Source organism: Carlito syrichta, unplaced genomic scaffold, assembly GCF_000164805.1.
Source record: "Carlito syrichta isolate Samal-C Ts95f unplaced genomic scaffold, Tarsius_syrichta-2.0.1 Scaffold136857, whole genome shotgun sequence".
NCBI lineage: Eukaryota > Metazoa > Chordata > Mammalia > Primates > Tarsiidae > Carlito > Carlito syrichta.
The window spans coordinates 185,518-195,781 of record NW_007080953.1 but is presented as its reverse complement, the minus strand read 5'-3'; positions in this window follow the sequence as shown (position 1 = coordinate 195,781).

The window sequence follows — 10,264 nt, the reverse complement described above, 5'->3', positions numbered from 1 at the left end:
GGAAGGCTGAGGCGGAAGGATCGCCGGAGCCCAGCAGGTCGAGGCTGCGGTGGCCGGGAGCGGCCACTGCACTCCAGTCTGGGTGACAGAGTGACACTCCAACTCAAAAAAAGAGAAGAAAAAGACACACAGGCTGCTCACCTCACCCACTGCTGGGCAAAAATGGGAACCACTTGAACCCAAACAACCTCAAATGACAGATCCAAGGAACGGCCAGTGGAGAAATTAAAACACACACGCACACACATGCACAGACGGGTGAGGCAAAGGGCTCATGAGAGCCCTCACAACTCTTGAGAAAATTCTACCTACATATTCCTCCAAGCGAAGCCCTTCCCCTACATCCTTCAGGCTTCGGAAGTTGCTCTGTTTGGTTTGAACACTGTATTTTTATAGAATGTGATGAGATCTCCAGCCTCGCAAACCACACTACGAGAGAACTTTCAAAGGTCACTGAGGCTCAACCCAGCTCTTTGGCTGAGTAACACTTAACCCTTCCCACACCCACCTCCTGCTCCCAAAATAGAATCTCCCAGCTGGAAAGGACCTTAGGGTAGTGGATTTTCAAACGTCAAAACATCTAAAACTTTTTCAAAAAGCAAATGAAGTCATTCTCCGAACCCCCACAACATAAAATAGATCACATAGAGAGCCTTGGCTGGAACAGGGAAAGGACACTCAGAGTCTGCTCGCTCACCCTTCCAGGGGGCTGAGACACCTCCAGGGAGTACAGTCTGGAAACCCGACTACAGACAGGGGACCAAAGCCAGACAGGAAGGAGTCAAGGACCAGCCCCTGGGTCGCTCAGGGGTGCCTAATCCAGCCTCTTCCCTCCTGTTCCATAGAAGGAAATGTCACAGCTTCCTCCTCTTGAGGGCATGAATTAGTTGTCCACAAACTTTCAAGTCTGGCAGTTCTTCCTAACACCTTGCTTAAACCCTTCCTGCTAGTACTCACTCAAGTTGAGCAAATGTACACCTTACAGCCCTGTCAAAAGAAAGCGTGTGTATGTTCCCAAGAGGCATGCACCAGTTCCTTCTAGCATGCCCCAAACTGGACATCCCCCCATGGCCCATGATCAGAACAGATAAGTTGTTGCCCAGTCCCATGATGGGATTCTGCATACAGCACTGAGAACAAATGAGCTATAGGTATTCATGTCAACAAGGATGAACCTGACACACACACAACATCGCATGAAAGAAGGCCGGAATGGAAGGATGCACACCGGATGATGTCACTCATTTGAAGTTCAGACACAGGCAAAACGAACTTGGGGTGGGAGAGGTCAGGATGGGGTTTCCCTGGGAGTGACGGTGACTGGGAAGGGCCCAGGGGAGGTCCCGGGGGAAAAGGTCATGTTCTGTTTCTTGATCAGCTAGTGGTGACACAGGTGTGTCCACTTTGTGAAAATGCGCTTTCTGCATATGCATGTTAAGAATGCACAAATGTACTTTCTGCATATGCATGTTAAGAACGAAAAGTAACAGCAACCTCTGTGCCAGAAGCTGCACTCTTTCGGGCACTGTTATCACCCCACCAGGGCCCGGGACCATGGATGGGCCCTACCCTTTCCTTCACTTGGATTCCCCTCCCCAGTCCCAGGCTCCACAGAGCACCTCTCAGGAGGGCACAGGGAAGATCTTTTGCAGCAGGCCACCCGGAAACCTAGACCTATGCTCAATGGGGAAGGGAAAGAAAACAAAGTTTAAAACTTAGGCTGGGCGTGGTAGCTTACGCCGGTAATTCCAGCATTCTGGGAGGCTGAGACGGGAGGACTGCTTGAGGCCAGTAGTTCAAAACCAGCCTGGACAACATGGTGAGATTTCATCTCCACAACAAATTTAAAAAGTAGCCAGGGGTGGTGGGGTGCACCTTTAGTCCTTGCTACTAGGGAGGCTGAGGCAGGAGGACTGCCTGAGCCCAGGAGGCCAGGCCCATGATCATGCCACTGCACTCCGGCCTGGGCAACAGAGTGGGACCCAGACTCAAAACAAAACAAAACAAAAACCTAAAGGGCCAGGCTAGATAAACTCGTCCTTTTGATGAACAAGGAGTGGTTATGGGTTACACGGGCCTCTAACTCTACAGTTTGCAAAGCAGCCTCTCTCCCCTACCCCCATGGATCTCATCATCACCCAGGAGGTGGCAGGGAAGGGCCCTTCCCCAAGTTCACAGGCGAACACAGAGAAGCCCTGAGGGTCTCAGGGCTTCATTCAAGGGTCACCAGCTGGGACCTCTCCCTGGCAGGGCCAGCGCTGCTCTTCCACCGAGGCACCTCCAGGGGACATCACAGATAAGCAGAAGGATTAGGTTCCAGGCTAGTTACCCAAGCTTGGCAGACAGCGTGCACACCTGGAAGGCAGACAATTCGACTTCTAGAGAATTCAAAGATGACCTTTCTCCTTCCCTGACATGCTTTCATCCTCAAATACTCAAACAAAGTTGCACACATTTGTGGTCATTTCTTAATTGAGAGGCAGAGAACCGCAGTAAAAGAGCCCCGGGCTGTGGAGTTCTGCTGATCAAAGCTGTCCGGGGCTGCCCAGGTAAGAGCTTGGCACAGTGCCTGGTCCAGGGTTGACTATTCCCGTCACTCCAGCCCTAGCAGCCCACAGATCTCTCAGACAGAACCGGCATTCAGTACTTGGCCATCTTCCACATCCTGAGTCAGAGAATTACAGGGCTTTGGTGTCCCAGAGGCGGCTGCAGGTATAGGGGCCCCGGTTTCGTGCCCCGGGTCACTCCCTGCTGGGAAACATGAAGGTCAAGATCCCTACTCTGCTTACCTTGGTGGCGGTGTGAAGATTAAGTGTTCTTGGCAAAGAACGCTACAGACATGGAGGTTGCAGGTTGTCGCTATTGGTTTAATCCTAAACGTGTTTATTTAGAGTGGTGGCAAAAGACATGCTTGCCGCTGCTTGCAAGCAAGAGAGCAATTCTGTTGATTTCCTGCTCTGTGTGATATGGGGAAATCACAATCCCCACCTCTCAGGGTGGTTGAGGGGCTGCAGAGCATGGTGGGTATGAGCATACATGTGGGTCCGACTGCCAGGATATGAGTTCTGGCTCTGCCCCTTGTGCTGTGCAATTCAGAGCACCTGACTTCACTTCTCTGTGCCTCCATTTCTACATCTGTAAAATGAAAATAATAGTGCTTGGTTGGTAGCTGGCACACGATACCCATTACTGAAAGAATTAAACGAGACACTCCCTGAAAAGGACTTAGCACAGTGTCTCAAGTTGCTCAATAATTGTTAGTGTCTGGCATTCAATTAAGCCAATGTTGTCATTCGCTTGATTTTACATTTGTGTATCAGGAGCACATTTTAACCTTATCATTTCTGAGGAAGGGAAGCTTCCCGGCGTGATGGTTCCATAACTATGCAGAACAGCTGCAGACTTGTGAGTTCCTGCTGCAGTGGACTTGGTGAAGGCCTGTCCCATGATCAACAGCCATCAGTAAGGGGTGTGCTGTAAGCTGGCCTCCTTGAGAGGACAGTCATTCTGAGCTAGAAAACTAGAATCATTCTGCTTCTTTGCAAGCAACACATAGCAAACCATCCTGAGATCTGCCTCTATTCCACCCAGCCCCAGGACACATTACACCAAAGCCATCCTGGAGAATGGTCTCTGCAGTGGCAGTCTTCTGCCCTGAGCCTCTGCCACCCTCCCTCCCACAAGGAAGTCCCCCCGTGGGGCTGATCCCATTTCTTCATGCTGTAGGAAAGGCTCTTTCTAGAAAAGGAAGAAGTACGCCGGGCTCGGTGGCTCAGCCTGTAATCCCGCGCTTTGGGAGGCTGAGGTGAGTGGACTGCCTGAGCCCGCGGGTTCAAGACCCGCCTGGGCAACTTGGCGAGACCTCATCTCTACAATAAATCAAAATATTAGCCGGGCTTGGTAGCGCGTGCCTGTAGTTCCAGCTACTTGGAAGGCTGAGGCAGAAGGATCGCCAGAGCTCAGCAGGTCGAGGCTGCAGTGACCGGGAGCGGCCACTACACTCCAGTATGGGAGACAGAGTGAGACTTCAACTAAAAAAAAAAAAAAAAGAAAGAAATAAAAGAAAAGGAAGAAGCTGGCTTTGTTGACACCTCGGAAAGTGTGAGAAGCTCCCACCCCAGGGGCAAGGTCCCGGGCACAGATAGTAGCCTGGGTTGAACTCCAGACACACTTGGGTGATGGATTTTCCACCCAAGGAATCTCTGCTCTACCCTTGCCCTCCATGCTTTTCCCATGACTTCGTAATGACCCAAATCGGAGGTGAGAAACAAGCACCTGGTTTTTATGATGGAGGAGACTACATTTACCCTACGAGAAGACCTCAGCCTTCCCCTGGGCTGAGGGGGTCTTGAGAAGCCACATAGGCCAGCCCCTTGCCTCAGAGAAGAGCTGCAGCTTAAATAGGCCACAGGCTCGGTTCCCTCAAGGTCATAATCATGCCCCATTTAGAGCCAATTGCTATCCACAAAGGCCTCATTTGACTTTCATATAACCCTAAAAGGTAAATATGGCAGAGATTTATATTCCCAAGTTACAAGAAAGTGAAGATCAGGTGTAAAGCAGTAAGGAGCAGTGAGGTCTGTGGTAAACTAGGGATGTTCTGCCAAAATCAGATTTTTTTTTAGTGCTTTAAATTATTTATCAAGGTAAAACTCTGAAAATTAGTGATTTAGACGGTCGATTTTATATGCTAGGGAAAGAATGAGTATACCTAAAGGAAAAGAAGAACATATTCTAACTTTAGACTTCTTTCAGAGAGAAAGAATATACCCTGGCTCATTTTTGGAGGCCAGTATAGCATGAGAAAGGAAACTTCTAGACATAAAATAAGATTTTAAAAGGAAAATAAAAACAGCTGTGTCCAAACCACACTTCTCCGATTCTGGAATATGGTACCTTGGCCACAGGGGACTCCAAGAGTTTTGCAGTCTGGTATTGGTACAAGAACAGGTATATAGACCAATGGAACAGGATAGAGATTCTGGAAGCAAAGCCTCAATTTCTCAACCAACTCTTCTTTGACAAAGCCTCTAACAACCACCACTGGGGAGAGGAGAACCTATTCAGTAAATGGTGCTGAGAAAACTGACTGATCACATGTAGAAGATTGAAACAGGACCCCTACTATCACCATACACAAAAATTAATTCTAAATGGATCAAACACCTAAACGTAAAACCTCAACCTATAAGAATCTTAGAAAATGCAGGAAACACCCTTATGGAAATTGGAACTGGCAACCAATTCCTGATCAGAACACTAAATGCCCATACCTTAAGAAATAAGACAATGGGATCTCATCAAACTAACGAGCTTCTGCAAAGCAAAATAAACCATCAAGAGAACAGGGAGACAGCTCACAGAATGGGAAAAATTATTTACCAACTATATATCTGACAAAGGCCTAACATCTAGGATCTACGAGGAACTCAAACACGCTGAAAGGAGAAAAACAAACAGCCCCATTAAAAAGTGGGCAAAAGACATGAATAGACACTTCTCCAAAGTAGATACACAGGTGGCCAACAGACATGAAAAAGTGCTCAGCCTCACTCATCATCAGAGAAAAGCAAATCAAAACTACATTGAGATACCACCTAACCCCAGTAAGAATGGCCATCATTAATAAAACCAACAACAGATGCTGGCGAGGATGCGGAGAAAAAGGAATGCTTCTACACTGCTGGTGGGAATGCAAACTAGTGCAACCTCTCTGGAAGACAGTGTGGCAATTTCTGAAAAAACAGAAATTGACCTCCCATATGGCCCAGCAATTCCCCTATTGGGAATATACCTGGAGGATCTCAAATCATTCTACAAAAAAGATACCTGCACACGCATGTTTGTTGCAGGTCTATTCACAATAACAAAGACACGGAAGCAACCATGCTGCCCATTAATGCTGAACCGAATTTAAAAAATGTGGTATGTATACACAATAGAATATTACGCAGCCATAAAGAAGGACAAACATATGAACTTCACAGCAACTTGGATAGATTTAGAGTCAATCATACTCAGTGACCTATCACAGAAACAGAGTACCATATACTCTCACCGATAATCAGAACTTGAACAATTATAATAACATAAGAAAAGTATTGGCAGTAGTGGGAAACTGTCATGGGAGTGGGGTGGGATTGGCAGTTAAGGAAAACTGCTAGGGGAGGGAGGGGCACACCTCATCCACAAGGGTACCTGAATAATCAACGTTTGTATACCTGACCCTGAATTGTATATCACACCTTTATAATTTAAAAAAAGAAAGAAAAAATAGTCTTGGATGGGAGCACTATGGTTGCACCTGGTGCTGGTGCTGTCAGCCTGTGGAATGTAAGCATGTTCTCTGCCCTTCTCTGGGCCTCCATTTTCTCCATCAGTGAGGTGTGACATCCCCTCCGGTTCCATTTTGCCTGCGCATGTTCTCTGCCCTTCTCTGGGCCTCCATTTTCTCCATCAGTGAGGTGTGACATCCCCTCCGGTTCCATTTTGGCCTGCGCCCAGGGACACAGCTGTGCATCAGCTCCTACAGAAATCTGACAAGGAGAATCTCAGAAGGCTTCATGGAGGAGGTGACATGACAGGACCTTTATAGGTGGGCCTTCCAAACCCTTCTCCTTCCTTCCAGAGACATGGCATCACAGTCTGGACAGACCTTCATCCCTCTTTCCCTTCCTCTCTCTCGCTTTCTGAAGTGAGAGACTAACCTGCTGGGAAGGGTGAGGCAGCCCCAACCTTCAGGATTTATCAATCCTCTTGAGCTGAGGCCCGACCCTCAGATGGTCCTGTGGGGTCACCTTATGAACTGACCCACTTTGCTCTCCAAGGGGCATAGAGTGCCACAGACCAGCTGCGGGCTCAAGAGCCACCCTGAGCCCCGCCAAGCCCCACCGAGGGAAGCTCCAAACCCAGAGAGAGGAGAGGAAACAGGACACCAATTCTGACACCAAAACAGGTGGCTAAAGAAGGGGAAACCAGCTTCCTGAGACTGGGCACTCAAGGCCTGGTGAGGCCATGGAGAATTTCTTCCCAGCCGAGGTCACAGCAAAGGCCCAAGGAGGACCCAGCAACTGTGAAGAAGACCGAGGACCTGCAGTCCTGGGGCCCCTCTCACCTGCACAGCCTGGGAAGTGTTTCTTACCCTGTTCAAAGAGCCTGCCAACAGGGCTGGTTTGCAGTGAAGAAAATTAAGAATTAAAAAAAAAAAAATACTGTAATCCCAGCGCTTTGGGAGGCCAAGGTGAGTGGATTGCCTGACCCTGAAGATTCGAGACCCGCCTGGGCAACCTGGCGAGACCTCATCTCTACAATAAATTAAAAAAAAAAAAAAATTAGCCGGGCGTGGTAGCGCGTGCCTGTAGTTCCAGCTACGTGGAAGGCTGAGGTGGAAGAATTGCTGGAGCCCAGCAGATCGAAGCTGCGGTGGCCTGGAGTGGGCACTGCACTCCAGTCTAGGTGACAGAGTGAGACTCCGACTAAAAAAAAAAAAAATACAGTACTAGTAATATAACTAGAAAAAGAAAGTCCAAGATTTTTATAAAGTGCTTTATAAATCCAATGACAGAGTTCCACAGGCAAGTGCTTTTCTGTCTCAGCCTCACAGTGCCCATTGCCCCTCACCCCACCAAGTGGAAGCAGGCCAGTCCCAGGGTTTCTCATGGGAATTTCTTTTTTTTGAGTTGGACCCTCACTTGGTCGCCCAGACTGGAGTGCAGTGGCCGCTCCCGGTCACCGCAGCCACGACCCGCTGAGCTCCAGCGATCCTTCCGCCTCAGTCTTCCAAGTAGCTGGAACTACAGGCGCGCACTACCACGCCAGGCACATTTTTTGATTTATTGTAGAGATGAGGCCTCGCCAAGTTGCCCAAGCGGGTCTCGAACCCGCGGGCTCAGGCAATCCACTCACCCCGGCCTCCCAAAGGCGCGGGATTACAGGCTGAGCCACCGAGTTTCATTTGCCGTTGCTGTTTCAGGGTTAGGGTTAGCCACCACAGCCTAGACCTCCTGGGCTCAGGCAATCCCTCCGCCACAGCCTCCTGAGTCACTGGGACTACAAGCTGTGCCACCGTCCCTGGACTTGATTTGTTGTTTTGGGGGTGGCGGGAACCCGTGAAGTCTTGGTGGCTGTGAAGAGACTGTTCCCACCTGCTCTGCAAACCTGCCTGCTGCACATGCAGCCTTCGGAGTTCAAAGAGGCCACTTCCTCAGAGTCGCTTCCTGGCAGGAGCTAGTTCTCCACCTGAACTCCCGCAGTTCCTGTTCCACCTCCCTGTCTTCCCTCCTCTTCCCCCACAAGCGCTGGTTCCTGGGTCTGCAGGATTGTGTGTGTTTCCTGGGACCAGAGCATGGCGACTATTTCCAGCGCACCGCGCACGCGTCCGCCCCAGGGAAGTTCTCATGGGCAGCAACGGGGTCCCTGTGGTCTTCCCATGCGTGGGCCTGGTGCAGGGGAACAGTGGACAGGTGGGCGGATGGAAAGATGGATGGTGGATTTGTTTCCTCAGGTTGCCGTGACATATTACCCCAAATGGAGTGGATACCCGGGCTCGGTGGCGCGGCCTGTAATCCCAGCGCTTTGGGAGGCTGAGGTGAGTGGATTGCCTGAGCCCGCGGGTTCGAGACCCACCCGGGCAACTTGGCGAGACATCATCTCTACAATAAATCAAAAATTAGCAGGGCATGGTAGCGCGTGCCTGTAGTTCCGCCTGCTCGGAAGGCTGAGGCGGAAGGATCGCCGGAGCCCAGCAGGTCGAGGTTGCGGTGCCCGGGAGTGTGCCACTGCACTCCAGTCTGGGCGACAAAGTGAGACTCCTACTCAAAGAAAAAAACAAAACAAAACAAAAAAATTGAGTGGATACAACCAGAGTTAAAAGCCAAGAGGAGGAAAGAGATTGTTCCCGAGAAAGAGGAACATGGATGGGCTCCTGAGAGCATCTCTGTTGACTAGGCGAGGGACAGAGGACAGGGGTGTGCACACAGGAGGAAAAATGCCTCCCAGGACAGCTCTGCACCAGGCCCTGTTGGGTTTCAGGAGGCCTGTGCTGTCCAGGAGATGCTGTTGGGCTACTAAAGCTCGGCTCTGGGCATTGCCCAGACAGGAGGGACAACATCACCCTGGACAGGGCAAGGTGTGGAGAGAAGACAGGGCCCCCAGGACAACTGGCACCAGGGAGCTGCATAGAAACACAAAGCCAAATGCTAGATGGCAGTGGGTGGAGGAAAGAATGTGACGTTGTTGTAAGGGCCTCTTTCAAGAAGCTTGTCCCGGAAGGGTTGGAGACAGGGTGTCAGTGACACAGGCCTGGGAGAAAGGGGAATTGCTCCTGGAGTATACTGTAGACAGTAGGACATCTGGGGGAATTACTCAGCCTGAGCCAGCTTGAAGATTCAGAGAGGACGGTCGGTCGTTGAAGAGCATCCCTGTCGGGGAGGATGGGGGCCTCCCCTAGGACAGGCAGAAGGTGCTTTCCCGATTGTGCAAAAGGGAAGACAAGGATGGGTGGGATGGTGGTGATTTCCAAATCAACGAGGGGGAGAGGAAGTTGAGAAGTCCTAATCCAGAGCAGCTGAAGTGTAGAGGGTCCAGTAGGGGTTGGGGGGAGGCGGAGAAGATGGTGGGCCAAGCGGAAGCTTATACTGAATCTGCATTGCAGCCGGAAGGAGTCCTTGAATGACACCAGGCAAAGGGCACTCACTACGTGATTTCTCCAGTCAGCTGCAGGGTGGGTGGGAGAAGGAACATCTCCAGCCAGGAGGCTGCCGGCTGATGTCCAGGTGAAAGAGGAAAGACCTAAACCAATGGAATGATCTAGAAGGCAAGGAAGCAGCAGTGGTTTGAAAGAAACGTAGAAGAGTGACATCTTGTGACCCCAGGTTGTGAAGTCACTTTTCTTTCCAACTTTGGTTTACTGTTCACCTTCTTGGTGGGACTTTTCCCCAGTTTAAAATTAATTTCTAGCTTTTTGTAGTTTACTTGTTTATTGATTTTTATTTTTATTTTTGAGTCGGAGTCTCACTGCCGCCCTGGCTGGAGTGCAGTAGCATGCTCACAGCCACTGCAGTCTCGACTTGCTGGGCTTAGGCAATCCTTTCCTCCTCAGCCTTCCAAGTAGTTGGAACTACAAACTTGTGCTACCATGCCCAGCTTTTTTTACTTTTATTTTTTTTAATTTATTGTAGAGATGAGTTCTCACCAAGTTGCCCAGGCTGGTCTCGAACCCCCGGGCTCAGGCAATCCTCTCACCTCGGCCTCCCAAAGTGCTGGG